We start from the raw sequence: 14039 nt of genomic DNA, 5'->3' as shown, positions 1-14039 counted from the left end.
CTTCTGCTGGGCTCTCTCAGCTAGGTGGTGGCACCAGGGCAAACCAAGCACAGGAGGTAGATCAGTGACACTTTTGCAGTGCCAAGACGGTGGCAACGTGGGCTCGGCATGCCGCAGAGCAGCAGGATGGCAGCAGCTGAGGGGCTGCTCAACACCCTCCCCCTGTGTCGAGGCCTTTCGAGCTGCAACTCAGTTTCACAGCACCATCTACTTACTAATCTCCACTGCTGACTCCTTCCTGGGACAAAATTTCTGGGGACTGGCAATGTGAGGACTTGTCGGCACACACCCAAGCCATTCACCTGAAAGGGGAAAAAATTTGCTTTTAGACTTCTGATGGGGGATAGGATTTTCGCAGCTGTGTTCTTGCATGGAACGCAAGTTCCCCAAGCACCAGGTCCTCAATCTGAGGATCAGCGCCCCTAGGAGAGGGCGCTAGAGAGAGGGAAACAGCTGAAGAAAGCTTCCCGCCTAACGGACAATGAGATCCTGCAGTATGGGAGCTCTTCATCCAAGTCCTTCTCCAAATTGGAGAGTGGGCATTTGAAGAGGATTTTGTTCTCCCCTAGGCAGGTCCTATAATCATTGGGCTATATCTGGGGAAAAGAACGGTTGTCTCTCAGGCCCCAGATTTCTGCAGTGGGGTGAGAAGCCCAGTGGGGAGTGACAGTGTTGATATTTAACTTTTCTTGCTTATCATCTCCCTGGAAGTGCCTTGCTTTCCTGCCTTGAAGCTGTGAGTTTCATTGGGTGGCTGGCTACCCAAGAGCTAGACATTGCCTTTCTGTCTCTCTAGCCTTCAATCCCATGTCTATAATGGAGGGAAAACTGTTCCTCCTTGGGGCACAGTAAGAATATGTTAAAAACCTGTGAGGTGCTAATATCCTGGATTTGAGAAACGATGGTCCTCCCTTAGACAACCTGTTCTGTTGGGCTTTCCTCCTCCAGACTTCTCCGCGTGAAGGAGGCTACTTGACGCCAGGAGCTAGTTGGTTTTAGATTTCTGTACAGCAACCAACCCAAGGGGTTTCTGTGATGGACACTAAGCACTCTGAAATAGTAGTGATAGTAAACTGCTGTGAGTTACTGCGGTGCGTCACTGGCAGAGAATCAGAAGAAAGTTCTATGTTTCTCCGTCTACGCAGTGATCAGTGACTCGTGAAACAAGCCCTTACTCTGGGAGCCAGGTGTCTATGCTGCGGAGCTGACAGCTTTCTTGGGACTCAGCGTCCTTAGTGACAAGCTCTATAAACAGACAAGGAAAGGGAAGAATAAATGAACCTCTATGCAGAGTCTCTCAACTTCATCATTATAGGACATATGATTTGGTTAAATCATATTAACCTCCTGGTGTCTTATTGTTTTTTCTGACAAACAGAAAGAAAAGTAGGAAAACTGGGACTCTCTCTTGCACTGGGAGAGTGCAAAGTGCAAAGGCAGTACAAAAAATATTTCATGGATTTCTGGGAGGAGGGTTCAAACTGTGTCAAGTGCAAGATCTCTATACGAAACCCATAAGCCCTGGCCAGTTGTGCGGCAGGAACCCATTGGCTTGAAGGCTATGCGCATGCCTCCAGGGACACCTCCACAGCAACACCTCCACAGCATCATATGCATCTTCTACCTCTGATGCTCATTTCATGTTTCAGTTATGCTACAGTTTACACAGCTTACACAAGTTTATATAGCTTGGTATATATATTATATATATCTTGGTATAGATATCAGCTATGGGAGGACATCATGGAGCTAGCTGTCAGCAGCAAGGCTCAAAATCCGGACTTCCAGGCCTAAAACAAAAGCACCTCTCATCTTCAATACAAAAAGCCCTGTATCGTTAGCACAGTGGCAGCAGAAGATTGACCAGCCTCCTAGTAATCTTGTCCTTAGAGTGCTCTCTAGAGGAGTGCAAATTTCTGTGTTGAATGCTAGTGCAGGTTATAAAGATAAATGTGAATACGCTTGAAATCCTGCTCAGCTCTAGACCTCCATTACTCCCCAGGACAGTGAGTTCTGCTAATCCAGACTGAATTTAACCTAAAGCTCTTTTAACTAGGAAGACAGTAAATACAGAGGATACATAAATACATTTACAAAAAGAGCCCAATGTGATTGCAAAGACGATTACTGTTCTTTTTGCTTCAAATTTCCCCATTAAATTAATTAAAAAGACATAAAGCAGCTAAGTGTGGCAGAAAACGTGCACCAATAGCCCAACAACCCCAGAACCTGGTAGCTTGTATCCAAGAGCGGTGAACAGCAAACACCCAGGGAAAGACAAAAAATCAGGACGTGTTCGGGGTATTGGCGTTCAATGATCTCCATTTTGGGGAGACTCTTCACCAGCGATGGTATCTTTATGCTGAAACACGTGAACGAGTATCGCTCTAGTACAAGCAATGGGGACACTATTCTCTGCGAGAAGAGAGCGGCTTCTGTTCACAAATGACCTGGTATTTTTTCTAGCAGCCTCAAAGCACCACACCTCTCCTGCAGCTCTCCTGCTTGCTGGACCATGCAGTTCCACATCACGAATCTCTTAGTTACTGAGCTGGGTGGAAAGGTTTCATTCAACCCATTCCATCCACCACAACCCACCTCCTCCCCACCACCGCTGAGCCCACTCAGCTCTTCACATGGCCATGTCCTACAAAAATGATCCCAGCTACAGGCAAGGGGCAGCCCTTCTTTTTTTTCAGTTTTGGTTTACTTGTTTTTCTTAAATTCAGACCGTTTTGCTGCTCTGATTTAGAGCGCGATGACATGAGAGGCTGAGTCAGCAAAGCAAGGAAGATGCAACCTCGGGTGAGGAGACAGGACAAGCCCAGGAGGGAGGTGGAACGTGGGAATGAGCAGATGAAGGCAGGAATTGGCTCTGCCTCTGTGGGCCTGTGCCCTGAATTGCATGGTTAAGCATCTGTTTAAATCGATTATTTCAAACGTCATCATCTCATGGCTACTGACATACTGCAGGATCAAGCCCCAGATAACCGAATGGAGACTGAGAAAAAGCTTCACAAAATCACTGCTGAGCAAACTTTACGAGCTTGGGACTATGATTTGTGCCGTATGTTCGGGTGGTCATACGGGTGGCAGGAGACGAACAACTCTTGGGTAGCGCTGCAGCAACTCCAGTAATAATATTCCTCTTTCCAGTTGGAAAGAAATAATAAAGATCTCTAGTTTAGTGCAGGTTCAAGCCAGTAAAAGCAAACGGTACCCTGTAGATTCTCCCATAGTTACGCACCCTTTCTGGCGAAGCGTCTGAGAAACGTGCATCGTCAGAGAGTGTTTTGCAAGTTTGATTTGCTCACTGCATTTCCTGTCCTCTTCTCAGGAGGCCAGGGAGCTCCCGAGCTGCATCCGTATAACAGCGGGGTGGACAGACATCTGACAGGACCAGCCTGGGGCGCGTCGGACCTGCCTCCTAGGAGAACGAATGCGGTGACCTCTCAGGTTCTTTCCCAGCCTATTTCTTATGACTGCTAGAAGAGATCGAAACGTAAACGTCGCCCTAACATGCAGCACACACTTAGTTGAGCAGAAGTGGAAACCTTCAGGGAGAAAAAGAAAAAAAAAGCCCAATTCTAGTGTTATTTTAAGACTGGAAATGGCCTAGCCTGCTATATTTCCTTCTTTTTTTTTTTTTCAAGTGCTTGAACTCAATACCTCATTAACTGAGTTTGAATGAATTTAAAGTAAAGAGGAATTTCTGACCATCCTTCACAGCTGTTATTAAATGTGTCCCCTGGTTATTTTTTCCTTGGTATCTTCTATAAATTAACAAAGAACTTGTAAGTAATCATCCTTAAAAACCAAACAGCAGTGGCAAATATTTTGAGAATGAAACCATTCAAAAAGGCCCATTGCCTGGGCAAAATGCTCAATCAGTTTAATTTTTTTTTTTTTTTTTTTTTACTGAAAATGTGGGTGGTTTTCAAATACAGGAAAGAAAACACGATGGCTTGTGGTGATATTTTCCACCAGAAAGATGCAGCTTTAAGGGCTTTTGGTTTCCAAATACCTACACCCACAGGAGTGGCCTCGTCTGTTGTAGAAGGCAATGCCTGATTAGTCGTACAAGTCAAATTAAATGACAATAATAATACACAGCAGTTGATGCATGTTTCAGTGGAAGCTCTGTGTCAGCTGGGTAATTAATATGGCAGCTGCCTCCCAGACTACGGCGCTGTCATTTTTAAAAACGCAAAAAGCTGCTGCGAAAAGAGAAGGGAAAAATCTGTTCTTCATTTCCCTGGTGGATAGGATGAGAAGAAGGAGGCTTAAATAACAGCAAGGAAGGTTTCGATTACACATAAAGGAAACGCTTTCCAGCAGCTCTGGAACGAGCTGCCTGGGGCAGGCGTGGAGTCTCCATTGCTTGCTTGGAGGGACAAGTTGAGCAAACGCCCCCTTAGAAAGGGTTTGTGTTGATTCTTTCTTGGGGCAGGGAGATGGATGAGGTGACCTACCGAGGCACCTTTCCAGCTTTGCGATCTTGTCATTACTCAGAAAAATTGCTTTGCCAGGAGAGGTCGCAAGCTGAAGCCTTCTTCTGCCCTGAGTTTAGAGCTAGGTGGCCTAAAGCACTGTTCTGTGATAGCCAGAACTTAACCCTGAGCCTAACCATTTGCAGGCCTGCAAAATCTCCTATAAACAGAGTGATCCTCATGTAACTAGCTGCTCTGTCCCCAACTAGGGATCTGGTGCATTTATGGGTGCAACACCAAAGGGGTCCAGGAACAGGCAGAAGACCACGGGGCTGCATCACAGTTGGGAATGTGCCGCTGCAATGCCCCAGGCTGGCACGCATCCGGTCTAAGTGCAGGCTGACACTACAGTCTTCTTCCCACCACGTTACTGTATCACACAACTAAAAAGAAAGTTCAGAGATTTTTGTTTCAAAACACCCAGCTTGGGTCTGCAGAGGTCTGCTACCTCTCCCACTCCTAGCCCACTGATGTCTCCATCACCTCAAGTTCCCTTTAGGGTCACTTTTTGAGCAAGTGGAAGTGCCTCCTGCCCTTCCTTTTCTGCAGATGCCTGTAGGAGCGGGAAGCTGATCTGCCGGCTCTGCCTTCCCAGCTGCTTCTGAAGGCAAGGGCGTATCTGCAATACCAGGACACTCCTGAAAATTGTAGTAACAGCACCAGCAACTGATGGAGCTGCAAACTTAAGAAGGGGCAGTTTTGTCAGCAATTTTCCTTAAAGATTCAGGCAAATTCCAGGGTTACATGGGATTTTAATTATCTGCTGCTCACCTTCAGTTGATGTTGAAGAACCTTTTATGCCTGCAGTATCAACACCCCCCCCCCAATATAATGCACTCTAATGCAGGCAGGAAGGATAGATACATAATTTAATGGCATATCAGCAATTAAAATGAAAGATCACCTTCCTCATGAAATGCCTTTTTTTTCCTGCTGATAACAAGGATATATATTATACGTTGCTCAGAGTGTTCCAGCAAATAGAAGGGAACTGCTCTTTGAAAGCAATACATTTTCCCCAAATTTCCAAAAGCCCAGCAGTCCTTCCTTTTCACTTTCCTTCCCTTCCTCTTCCCTTCCCTTTTGATAATTGGGTAGTTGATGTTTTAGGAATCAGCAGCAAGGGCAAAACAATCACATCTTGCCTTTCTACAACAGCATTCAAATAAACATTCCAGCTTACTCAAAGTGAGCACTTAGAGCTCCGAAAATTCCTAAATGATTAATTTTGAAGATTTCAAAAAAAAAAAGTATCTTTTTTTTTACAGGTCTGCATGGCGGCATGCAGACCTGCATCTTTAATGGTAAGAATTATCCCCAGCAAAGCAACAAAGTGGCACAATCTACATCCCAGATCCTTTCTCCATTGACTTTTTAGGGAACAAGCATCTGAGATACTTTGACAGTTGCCTAAGAGTGTTAGGATCCACAGAAAGTACCTGAATGTGGCCCCACGTCTTCTATAGGTATGTCTTTCCTGCTGTCAGAAGCATGACGGACATCTGCAGGTCTCCGGGATATGTATCCCATTTGACAGCTATCGACAGCATAGCCCATTATTGTTACAGGGTTGGTCATGTGGCCATGCTTCTGCAGCACATCCTTCCTGATGGCCAGGAGGAGTCCTGTTGGACTGCTCCAAAACCCTTCAGCTCCTACATTTCTGGAGTTTCTTTTCCTTCTAATCACTCATCTTCCAGGTTCCCAGGCCAGTTTTCCCCTCTAGACTTGCCTGTCCTCCCGGCATTACACCTAATCTTGCAGCATGGGAGGAGGCCATGGGAATGGTGGAGCAGAGAGCGTGTCCTTGGGGAGGTCCTGGGCAAAACCCACTTTTGACACCCTCAAGCCCTGAAAGGGGTGTACCAAGCAGCTCAGCCTGGCCTTGTTTCAGATTAAAAACCTAGTTCAAGGCAGGGCCCACCTGGAAGAGAGATGTTTTGAAGACTCGATGGCCAAGCACATGACATGATGGGACAGATTAATGAGGAAAGACACAGCCCACTTGACTTCCCCTCCACACCCCTCAGCAGACCTCGCTAGCTAGCCACAAGGACAAGGCTCTGCAGCCCCAGCAAACTCAGGTTGTCCTTATTATTATTATTATTATTATTATTATTATTATTATTATTATTAGTGATCATTTCTTTTGTACCACGGCTTTCTCCTCCGCAAAATGGGGTTGTGCACACCCAGCCCCGACGCTGGGCTCCTTGCGAGGCTGCACCACGGTACTTACCCGGCCGCCAGCACTTCCCACCCAGGGATCGGGCCCTTGGGATGCCCCGGGTAGGGGGCGGGAGCGGAGGGGGCCCAGCGGGGCGCCGGTCCAGGTGGCGCGGAGGAAGAGGAGGAGGAGGAGAAGGAGGAGAAGGAGGAGGAAGAGGCGGCGAGGGCAGCCCCGGGGGTGGCAGGCGGCGGGGCGGGGGCGGCTGCGACCGGCAGCGCTGCAAAGGAGCCGAGCCGGACTCAGCCGAGCCGAGCCGAGCTGACGGGGGCTGAGCTGGGTTGCGCCCAGGCGAGCTGCGCTGAGCTGAGCTGAACCGAGCCGAGCCGAGGTGAGCCGCGCTGAACCGGGCTGAGCAGAGCCGCGCTGGGCTGCACCGAGCCGCGCTGGGCTGCACCGAGCCGAGCGGGCAGCAGGTGCCGCCGGCGGTGCGGAGCGGAGCGGTGCGGAGCGGTGCGGTGGGTGCGCGACCGGGCCGGACCGGACCAGCTGTCCCACTGCGGAGGTGTCGGGGGTGAGACCCTTGGGTGCACGAAGGCGATGTGCTGTGCGTACACCCTGGGCAGGGAAGAGGGAGGCAGCCTCGGGGTGCCTAACGTCCTGGGTGCCCAGAAACCACCTCTCCACCACCCAGCAGCTTGGCTGAAGGCACAAGGAGAGAGAGAGAAAAAATTTGGGGAACTCTTTGGGATTGTCGATGTCTCATTTTACCCGGGACGCTGCTATTTTACCCTGCTTCAGCTATCGTTTCTCATTCTGTTACTGAACTGAAGAGCCATCATCAACTTGAAATACAGCCAGAAGGTTTTTTTGGTTGTTTTTTTTTTTTTTCTTAAATAACAGTTTATATTACTTTCAGGTTCATACACCTGATGTCTTTTGCAAGTGTTTGTGGTTTCATAATCACATTTTCCTGCCTCTAAAAAGTGTTGTTTTCTCCCTTGTGTCTTCATGCAATACAAAGAGGGGAAAATGACTGAGAAAAACAGTGAAAACCTACTACAGCCAGAATGTTATTGAACACACACAGTAAATAAATTGGAAAAAAAAAGAGGGAAATACTTTCCCCTGCTAGTTTCTTTGATGTATTTTAGGTGTTTCTTGGTTACAGCAGTATGCAGTAAGACAGCCAGGTTGAAGTTTAGTTTTCGGGTGGATGTTGTAGCTCATTAGCTGGGTAAATCATTTTCGGGTCCAATTTGTAATATTTTACAAACTAGCACTGTGATAAGTTTGAAAGCTCATTTGAGTGGTAAAGAGAAATGAATTGTCTCCATCCCTCCTCCGCTGTGTAGTGTTGTGAGCGGCATTTCCTTTTGAAGGAGGAGACTTGAAAACCCAGCCTGGCCGTTCAGCCTTGAGACTTCATTTGTGTTGCGTGCATGTTAAATGCTAATGAAGTTAAACTCTCGGGTGTAATCAGTTCCTTTTTAATGAACTCTTTAAATAGTGATTACAATGCAACCAACTTCTCAGCTGTGTGTTTCTCCAGTCACACAGACTAGTGCAGCTCTTTGCAGGGGCAGAAAGCTCCTCATGTGCTTTTTAATTTCCACCAGTGAAATGGCAGTGGCAAAGAAAATGACTTGAGCAGCTGAAAGCCACTCAATTGAGTCATGCTAATAGCAGATTATTTAGTAAGGTCACTAGGGCAGGAAGAGATAAAGTTTCACTGAACTTGCTATTAAAAAAAAAAAAAGGCGAAGGGGGAGAGAAAAACAGAGCTGTTTGCAATGAGCAGCAGTGCCATATTCTGGTCTTCACTTTTTTGAACAGCCGGTTCCATGGGGTCCTGGACCTATGCTTTGTTTTTTTATTTATTTGCTTGGTTTTTTTGCTCTCTGAAGAAAGGACTCCACATCCCCACTGATGTGCCATTTTCTGGTTTCTGGGGAATGTGCTTTAGGAGCCCAGCCGAAGGATGAGCAAAGAGCACCTGCTCTGAGGAGGTTCCTGCCTCAACTTGTTGTGGTGCAGCAAGGCTCTGTTCAGCTGGTGGTAGCAGATGGCCTCCTGAGATATAGCCTCTTTTTTACAGGCCACAGGCCTGGTGAGCGGCCTTTTGTTGAACACCTGACACCGGTGTTGAACCTGGATCCCAGTGAGGGTAGTTGCCATGGTCTCTTTTGATGGTGCCTAGGCTGGACATGAAACTTCAACATCCAGCAGCCTTCACTCTCCCGGAGCTCCCTGAGTGATGCTAAACCTCTCCATTTCCTCCAGAGTTCCCCCCATGACATTTTGGCTAGCCTTTCTGAGCCCCACTTCTAGATGTCCATTAGGATTTTGTAAAGTCATTTCAAGGATTCACATTCCTCCTGAACCTCCATCTTCCATCTCAGCATCCCCTTTCTACCCAGGCCGTTTTTGTAATCAGGGCAAAAATTTTCTTTCTTTCTTCCCCCTCCCCCCCAAGAAATACACACCAATTTTTCAAAATTACACTCCAAGCCTGCAGTGCCAGATGTCTTTCTGGAGAACTTGCCGATCTTTCTGCTTTAGGACACTGGGGGTTTTGGTGAGGAGGTAGCCATCCTGTTTTCAGGCTAGACGAGGCTTCTCCTATCTGACACCCTTTGCAGCCCATCCTGTTCACAGAGGGACTTGGAGAACTTCTCTGTCCCTCTGAAGCCTGTGAGATACAGTAGAGGAAAGGAACCACACTGCCACCAACACACAGCAGGTTCATAGCAAAGGGAGCTATGAACAAGGACCTATTACACCGCCAGGGTGGAGCTAACTTTTTTTTTTTCTACTTCAAGTGAGCTTCCTTTCAAAGAAAGTCACTCAGTCGACTCTCAGAGCTTCTCACAAATGCACCGGCTGCCTCACTATTGCATCCAAAGTGGAGGGCCTCAGAGGACAGGATTAGAGAGAGAGACAAGGAAGGAGGGATGGAAGGAAGCATTTAATTCACACTTTAATTTCGCAGCATGACAAATTTTTGCTTTTCCTCCTTGGGATCCTTTCCAGGTTTGTCTTTGTGTACCCTTCCATTTTGATTTTTCTGAAGAAGGTGATCCAGTGCCTATAAGTTTTGATGGCAGCTTTTGGGTGTCTTCTCTTATTGCTCGGGTCTAATTGCAAAGAGCTCTGAAGCAGGCTGTGAAGGAGGTGAAGTATTAGCCATTAGTATTCTGTGGCTTTGTCAGGAGGGCTCATTTCTCTCCGCGCGCCTCTCAGCTTTTTGCATATATGTTAATGGGTCTAAGTTTGAAAACATGGCCAGGATTTGTGTAAACAGAGTGTTGTTCTTTGCCTAAGCTTCGAAAAAGTGGTTTGCAAAATAAGAAAGGAAGAGAAAGTGAGTTCAGTAGTATGAACACTGAAAACTTGAATGCATGAAATGATGTATAGGACTAACCAGGACCTCGATCCTGTAATGATACGTATGCACGGCTTGCTTCAGATGAACAGCCCCTTGCAAGGTTGCTCACATGCCATCTGCTCATTCGTGTATAGAAACGTTCACAGGATCATATTCTTGATTCACACCAGAAGGCAGTCTGTGTTAAGCCCTTATCATGACAATTTGTTTCTGTGCTGCAGTGTTGTTCTCTGCTTGCCTGTACTTATATCCTAACCAGAGCATCTGACTCCTGTTTGAAGGCCTGTTTGGAAAGAAAATATTGGCAAAGGCAGTATAAATTGCAAACCCTTGGCTGTAGCTAGTTGCAGAGTGCTTTGTGTATCATTGCTTGTTTATGTTAATTCTGCGACTGATCAGGCCTGCTGGAGATTTTTAATTTGTCATCACCAACCAGATCACATCCAGCAGTAGAGATAAAGTGTATTAACTTTGATGATGTGTGTGGAATTAACTCAGATTGCTTTTGAAATTATCCACAGCTGCCTTGGCAGCGGATAATGCCTCTGTGTTGGATAGACCTGATAGTAACATCACTGCTCTTGAGCAGCTTGCTGGGACAGAACTGTGCCATCCTCTTTTTCTGGATATTTTTAGTTCCATGTATGTGTAAAAATGCATTCATGTGTTTGGTCCTCTCGTTTCTCAGAGCATAGAGAGGCAGAAATGCTGAATGGAAGAGGTGTAACGTGAAGAATATGGCCAGGATAGGGCAAAAGGAAAATGGTGTGGCCGTACCTTGTCTCTTACCCCGTCAGCGCAGTGCCGTGTGTGCGGTGCGGATGTAGGGTTCAGTTATCTGTAAAATGAATTTAGTGATATTTATCTAAGCGGTAAAGAGCCCTGAGATTTACAGATAATAAGGTCTACACAGCATTTTTATTGTTCTTGCGAATGGTCTTTTCCGCATCACTTTCGACACCTTTTGGGCCAGATTGCTTTTCAGTACTTAACTACCTGAATTCTTAATTATTTTAATTTGTTTGATTTAGAATCAAAAGAGAAGTACCCTCCCCCCCTTTTCCTTATCTTCATGCAGATACAAGTGACCCCTAAATCTCTAAGATGCACAATAATAAGCACAGGAAATATCAACCCTGCAAGAAAAGAAAATTTCCAGTTGATAAACAAAGGAGAACAGAGACTTTACGAATCTGGTGGATATCTGTATAAATAGTGCTCGGTCTAATTTTCTTGCCATTTTAGCAGGGAAGCAAAAGGAGTTTTAATGCATCATGTCCACTTTGGGGCATCTTTACCTTGCCAGCAAGGTGGGAAGGGTAGGGTTGGGGAACGAAGCTCAACACACAAGCTGTGTTGCCTACAACACGTTCCTTGTGTGGCCAAATATTTTACTCTCTGGATGTTGATTGATGCCGTCACTGAGCTGTCAAGGCCCTTACTTGTGTGTCAGTCCGTGCCCTGCTATACAGCAAGGATAACGCTCCCATGCTTTGCACATTTGAGGATGGAAATGGTAGCTCTGAACTGCCTGGGAGGCGCTTGCAGGTAGGGAGAGGCATCTCAGCCAGGAGAACAGTGTGAAAAACCTTGGGATATCCAAGAAACCTGGCTGTGAGCTTCACTGAGCAGTATTAATGGGGCTGAGTGTAGACCTTGAATGAAACAGTGCAGAAAGAAATATTTTGTCCCATCACTGAGCCTTGAATAAGGGAAGACTCTGCTTCTCCAGGAGCAGAAGAGACTCTTCATGGAGCAACTGTATCTTTCACTGCATAGTTTTGGGGGTTTTATCTCCTCAGTAGTACCTCTTGAATACCTAGGTTTAGGAAAAAAAAAACAAATCTTAACCCCCTTGATTATGAATTAGAAAAACAAAAACTGCAATTTTAAAGTGTCAGTTCAGCCTATTAGTTTACGCCAAATTATTGCGGCATTGAAATCATCTCTGAGGGTGGACAAAGCAGCCACACTGATGATGACTTCAGACAGTTGTTACCCAAGGCTGTCAGCCCATGAACAGTTAAAGGAGAGAATTTGTCCTAATACCAAAAATAGGTACCTATGAGGGATGATTGGAACATCCTCCATGGTGTAAAAAGGCATTCAGCAGTGGCAGTAACAGCCCTTCTTTACTTACTGTAGCAATCAAGACAGTAGAAGGAATGTCTCCATAATTAGTCCTGCCCTGATTAGGAACTGAGGATGAGAGAGTGTATGAAGGTATAATAAAAGGCAATCCTGAAGAATTAACTATGCAAATAGGAGTGAATTGTAGCAGAGGTAGCAAAAACATGGTAAATATGCAAGCAGGAACGATGATAGAAGGCTAAAAAAGAAGATGATGGAAGGAAAGAGGAAAGCTTGCAACCTTGTGTACAGGTAGACCACAGCTCTTCACAGGAGTAAGCGGCATACTCACAGGCAAGAAAGTAGAAGAGCAGGGCCTAAGTTGGAAGCTTCAGGGTTATGGATGTAGTTATTTTTCGTGGACATACATTATTTATAGTAATAATCAATAAAGGGGCTTTCCATTCCAACACACAGAAGGTTTGGGGTGTTTTCTTAGTTGTTTAGTGGAAATATTTTGGATTCTGAGTGAAAATATTTGGATTCTGAATGCAGTTACTGTGTGTCCTAGGAATTTCATTACAGGTGATATATGTTCTTCTATTCCGTTGGTCTCCTGGAGCTTCCAAGATGTGCCATGAACTTTTAAGTGGTACAGAAAGGTCTTGGCTTTATGCATGGGGTCCCTGGCTATAGCACTCACGGAAGATGTGCTCCCATGGATGAATCTGATTGACAGAATGAATGAGGATATGAGGAAACCAAAACTATAATTTCTGTGAGTTTTCTGAATTTTCTTTTCTCAGAAAACACTTATTTCTCTTTAGTTGAAAAAGCGGTTCTGTATAAAAATAATGCTTGACAGAATTTTCTATAGCAACTGAAAACACTGGCTCACCACCTGTTGCCCAAGGACAATTTCCCATAGTCTCCGTAGGAGACAAATTTAAAAAGGCAGAAGCATGACCTTTGAAACTGGTGTGAAAAGGTCGTTCCAGGCTCGAGGGGTAAGATTAGGAGAAGGTGCAAGCATGCTTGCATAAGTTTATGACTGAGTGGAAGAAGTTGGGTAGACCTCAAACTCATCATTAGAGTAATTTGGGGCAGGAAAAAACCCTCATGTACTAAGTGAGAAGAAGGGGCTGGTTACAAAGAGGTGGGTAAGAAGATAGATGGGTATATGGAGAACGGTGATTGTGAGGCTGGGGCTGCTGATGGGTACCTCCCTGTTGCAGAAGGGTGGAAGTTTACTCTGGTGCTTTGTCAGGTACCAGAGTAGTCACAGAGGTCTGCGTTAGAGATTTACTGTCTTTAGGTCTCTAGAGATGCAGGTGAATTTGGTGAGCACAATTGCTCTCATGTAAGCACAAACCAATCGCAGTCCAAACAAAAGCAATGAACCCTGGTCTCAGTTTCCTCAGCAACATTTCTTCTCTGTGCTTTTGGTTTTAAGCAAAAGATTGGTACCTGCTGCCCACCTTTTCTTGCTGGGCAGGACACACAACACCATCAGATAGCTGGTGTAAGCCACAGCACGTATTTCTGAGAACAAGCATGTCCCACTATTTGTCGTGTGTCTAGGGTTATTTGCTATCCTAATGGAATACCAGGATTGGAGCCCAGGCGGAGCACTGCACCGCAGTCAGCTAGGCCATTTAAGTGTGAGCACGGTTCTTCGCATGGTTTTAGCCTGTTTGAGCAGCATGCTGGCAGGCACGCTTTGAGAGACAGCACAGGGTCGTCTGTTCCCTGTAGGCAGGATGGGTGAGGATCTTTTGAGGAGGCGAAATATGCCTGAGGGATGTACAGGACACTTTGCCCTCAGGACCTGAGAACACATCCTGGTCCAGTTGGTGTGGTATGTGTATGTCTATGTACTGCTGATCCAAATGGTACTGCCTTTGCTCCTTGTGCTCAGGCTGTC

At 46.0% G+C, this 14039-nt stretch overlaps 1 protein-coding gene and 1 long non-coding RNA gene across 6 annotated transcripts in view; one reads left to right on the top strand and one right to left on the bottom strand.

Moving 5' to 3' along the window:
- LOC138068857 (uncharacterized) overlaps positions 1 to 6834 on the bottom strand; it is a 34526-nt gene extending 27692 nt beyond the window's left edge. For both annotated transcript variants that reach the window (XR_011143694.1, XR_011143708.1), the window contains exons 1-3: positions 6730 to 6834; positions 3248 to 3554; positions 216 to 302 (exon numbers count right to left, since the gene is read on the bottom strand). This is a non-coding gene — a long non-coding RNA (uncharacterized lncRNA). The remainder of the gene's footprint in view (positions 1 to 215; positions 303 to 3247; positions 3555 to 6729) is intronic.
- Positions 6454 to 14039, top strand: part of PRKCQ (protein kinase C theta) — a 66123-nt gene continuing 58537 nt past the window's right edge. The window contains exons 1-2 of one of the 4 annotated variants that reach the window (XM_068958026.1): positions 9494 to 9690; positions 12687 to 12893. The gene's annotated coding sequence lies outside the window, so the exon portion shown is untranslated. Of the gene's footprint in view, positions 6575 to 6891; positions 7049 to 9493; positions 9691 to 12686; positions 12894 to 14039 lie in introns of those variants that run through there. The other 3 variants (XM_068957868.1, XM_068957792.1, XM_068957952.1) reach the window with 3 other exon arrangements.

Source organism: Struthio camelus, chromosome 1 (genome assembly GCF_040807025.1).
Source record: "Struthio camelus isolate bStrCam1 chromosome 1, bStrCam1.hap1, whole genome shotgun sequence".
Lineage (NCBI taxonomy): Eukaryota > Metazoa > Chordata > Aves > Struthioniformes > Struthionidae > Struthio > Struthio camelus.
The sequence above is the reverse complement of the archived record's forward strand: the minus strand, read 5'-3'. Positions and strand labels throughout refer to the sequence as shown.